We start from the raw sequence: 4,801 nt of genomic DNA, 5'->3' as shown, positions 1-4,801 counted from the left end.
TAACGTTCATGTTTTACCCTCTGAAGTATACCAAATCAGGTGTGTTTAAAATAACCTCGAAGTACTAAAGCATCCCATAGTCAGGATGGGGTTTGTCAGGCCCAATAGATCTATCTTTAGGATTCACGCCTACCGTACATAGACAAGTAGTTTAATGTTACCAAGCTAAGGGTATATTTCTGGTTTAAACCCACATAGAATTAGTTTTAGTACTTGTGCCTATTTCGTAAAACATTTATAAAACAGCGCATGTATTCTCAGCCCAAAAATATATATTGCAAAAGCAATTAAAAAGGGAGCAAATGAAACTCACAATACTGTATTTCGTAGTAAAAATACATATAACGTCATTTAACAAGTGCAAGGTTGGCCTCGGATTCACGAACGTATCAATATTGAGATTCAATATTGCAGGAAAGTACGTAGATGCAACGGAGATGATAAACACTAGATTGACCTCACGAGCATACGCATGAACCATACCCATCACCTCCATAGCTATAACCCATAATTTCCTTAGCTTCGACTCATTCAAAAAAACTATTTTGAAATCACTCGGACAGTACTCCGTCGTAATATTTTATGTATACTAATAATATCTTGAAATAATACAGAGCAAAAAAAAAATATATATATATATATATATATATATATACATATATATACATATATATATATATATATATATATATATATATATATATACATATATATATATATATATATATATATATATATATATATATATATATATATATATATATATAATCGATTGAGAGAGTTTAGAGAAATATATTTTCAAGTTTCTATGAAATAATGAAACCTATTGAATTCTATTTATAATAGATTTTTGAATTATTAAAGTGAATTATTAAAGTTTAAATTATTAAAGTGAATTATTAAAGTGAATTATTAAAGTGAATTATTAAAGTGAATTATTAAAGTATGAAATATTAAAGTGAATTATTAAAGTATGAATTATTAAAGTGAATTATTAAAGTTAAAGTAAAGTAAAAGTAAAAGTAAAGTAAAGGTATAGTTAAAGTATAGTAAAAGTATAAAAACTATGTATGTATAATACGCGTATAAATATCTATAATATTAATTTAAATCGTTATATATATTTAATGAAATAAAATATAAATATCGTTATATTTATTATACTGGTTAAGTAATGAGTTGTCAAAAGTGATTCTAGATATTTATAAAAGTTATATACGTTTTAATAATAAAGTTCTTTTTAAACCGAAAACGTCTTTGTACGTTTGAAAATAGATTAATAGAATATTATGGAAACCAATTCTCCACTAACTTTTGTCTAACTTTCATAAATGACACTTTTTGTTTTTATTTATAAATAGCTTTACAAATTATTCTGAATATCGTTAAGAGGAATAGATTTTCTCAAATCATAGTGGACCTCTCAACAGAGACTTGTAATCATAATTCAATGTTTCTGATAATTCAATCATTTAATATATATATTTTTTAATTTTGTGGAAAATCATATTGAAACAAATACGTTCGTGTAAAGTATTATACGTTTAATACTTTATTAATATTCTCAAGTTATAATATATATATACATAACATATCTATTTATATATAACGGTTCGTGAATCGTCGGAATTTGGTCGAGGTTATAATGAATGTATGAACACAGTTTAAAATTCTTGAGATTTAACTTAACAAACTTTGCTTATCGTGTCGGAATAATATAAAGATTAAAGTTTAAATTTGGTCGGAAATTTTCGGGTCGTCACAGTACCTACCCGTTAAAGAAATTTCGTCCCCGAAATTTGATAGAGGTCGTCATGACTAACAATGAGAATGTTATTATAACGATTATAGAGTTTTATCATGTTCAAGAAGAATGGATAAAATAATTCAATTACTCGAAGCGTGTGAGTGAAGTTATCGTAAATGAATGAAATAAGATAATAGTGATTCGTTGTATCTTTTAACGTAATCACGATTGATCTCCGAAAAGAAAATCTTTGTAATCTATATTGGATTTGATTATTCGGCGATTAAGGAAATTATGATCCTCTTCGAATTAATGCGATAATCTATTTTGATTTCTCTGTCGGATATTTCACTATAAATCCACCTCATTTGTTTTCTTACAACTCATACCTTCTCAACTCATATTTTAAAGTATTTGTCAATATGCTTCATCCAGTGCTGATTCTTGATATACTCCTCACTTTCATATCTGTCGCTCTTCTTTTTCATCTGCCTCCAGAAGAATCTATTTACTTCTACTATACTCTTGGTTTTATAGTGTTTTTAGTTCTCCCGTGTCTTTATATTGCTATATGCATTGATATATACGGTTTGTGATTTCTGGGTTGTTGTTGGGTTTTATATCTTCCCTTATATTTCAAAGTCCTTACTTCTTCTATAATCATTGTCATCCACAGTTAATGCTCTCTTCTATTTGCTATGATTTAAACTCCCATTTCTAGTTCGGAGCTTTGTCCTTTCGTTTCTTCTACTTGCGATTAAGCACCGCTTGTAATGGTCCAGAATTCGCAGATATAAATTTCGGAATGAACATTGTTAATGTTCTAGGAAGGAAATTGTAATAACACGATCTTGACTTGTCAAATTACCAGAATACCTCGGAAAAGGCCGAATCATCAAGAAATATTTTCTTGATATTTAGAGATCAAAGAGAATACAAGAGTCGTGTAACATAGCACATGATGACGTGATGATCTGTGAATCATCATGTTCCATTTAGAAACTCAGCATGAATTACTGTAATATAATCACGTTGATCAAGTGTCATTATATTATACTAACTCATGCTTCAGCTCCCAACATTTCTTCAAGAATATTCCTATTTTAAACTCGAATGTTTCAGAATTTAGAAACTAAAATAGTTTCTTTTATGATATAATACAGATAGCGCGAAGAGGTAAATGATTTCAGATAAGAATAATTATAAAAATATCTTCAGAAGTATGGATGATATTTATAATGAAAGATACGATGATATCTTAGAATATCTAATATCAGAGGATGATGAAGGATATTATCCGCAGGGATTTAGAGTCAGGAGCAAGGTATTCGTTAATGACTTCAGCAAGTACTGAATCATTTGGATTCTTTGAAGGCAGGTTCAGCCTTTGTGATTTGTCCACAGCCTCCTTCATACTTTGCTCAATCCGTTTTCCAGTTCCAAAGCTTCTCTTTTTCTGAGCTTTGCCAATATACTATCCTTTATCATCCAACTTTTTACTGTTAAGGTCGTTTACAGTTTTTGCTGCTTCATCAGCATTTTTCAAAATTTCGAGAACTGGTTCGCAGTTTAGGGTGTTTTTCAGAAATTTCTCATTCAAAGAATGTAAGTCTTGGAGGTAGACGTTGTGTGTATATGTAATTGTTGATGTAGACATGTTGCGTGGTTTCAAAATACTGATTGCTGATTCTCAATAATTGGTATGACAATTCTTGTTATAAGGTACGAATGAGTATATGATAGGGTTTCGATAATTATAATGATTTTTTTTTTTTGAAAGTCAAAGATCAGTGAAGTTGTTGGTAAGTTTATTGCTAATGTGGTGAATATAAACGATTCCCCGGTAACGTTGGCGAAAGGGCAACGTATCTATTGAGGTTATAATAAGACTGTTTTGATTGAGAAGTCGAAGTTGACTTGCTGGAGATGTGACAAAACTGTCTATTTTGAAACGGAATTGAAAAGTTATTTTAGCTAGTAAATGCCAAAGGGTCTAACAGGGATACGTGTTGAACTATGACTTGGGTTTTGAGAGTTTTTCAGGTGTATAACTGTGGGTAACATGTGGTTGAATCATCATCTCGATTGTTCCTTAGTTGAAGTGTCTTCAGGAATTTCGAAGGGTTTGGATACAGATTGTAATCGTTAATATACCTATGATGTTCTAACACAGTTTTGAAGTCAAAGTATAGCTTTGAAAGATGTAAGGATTTAAGAGTGATGATTTTTGGCTATATCTCGAATTAAATTTTGCGATTTCAAAATTAGAATATGTAATTGAATTTGAATGAGTATGGTTATTTTGATTTCTATAAAAGAATGTATATTGTTATGACAATAGTGAGTATAGTTGATGATTGCTGAATCAGATTCGAAGAATGTAACATATTAATTGTGAATTTTATATATCTCTTGAGTATTACCTACCCATTAAAAAAAATTTCACAATTAATATTTTGTACAAAAGAAATTTATTACAGTCTTTATGAAAATATACATGTGTATATTTTCTTCAGATGTAATACAAATTTGATGAATTAATACTAAATTAAGTTCATTTGATCTTAGGCTGGAGTTAGAAATGAATAATCTCTAACATTAGAGATTACATAATCTTCACAGAGTATTTCACTACTGTGATCAATACTTCATTATACGCGTTGTTGATTAGTAATGATGTCCACGGTGATTCTTGAACTGATGGAGCTTGTGATGTTATAGGTGCTGCTAATTCTGAAAATGCTGACGGCGGTGACTATGCTGGTGATGCTAATGGTACTGCTGATGTTGTTGGTAAAACAAGTAAATCACGCACCATTCTTGTCAGGGTTTCTACTCTTCCTCCTATCATTTTGGTTCACTCATCTGATTTATGGTTAGGGCTAGAGTAGATAATTTCTAAGACTTTAGAGACTACATAATCGTCGCATAATGTTTCTTCAATGAAATTATGAATCAATACTTCATTGTTTGTTGTTGTTGGTATTCTTTGGTATCTATAGAGCGTATGACATTGGTGCTCATGGAACAGATTGTAAAGTTGAGGTTTATGAC

Source organism: Rutidosis leptorrhynchoides, chromosome 6, assembly GCF_046630445.1.
Source record: "Rutidosis leptorrhynchoides isolate AG116_Rl617_1_P2 chromosome 6, CSIRO_AGI_Rlap_v1, whole genome shotgun sequence".
Lineage (NCBI taxonomy): Eukaryota > Viridiplantae > Streptophyta > Magnoliopsida > Asterales > Asteraceae > Rutidosis > Rutidosis leptorrhynchoides.
Note: the sequence above shows the minus strand (reverse complement) of the source record.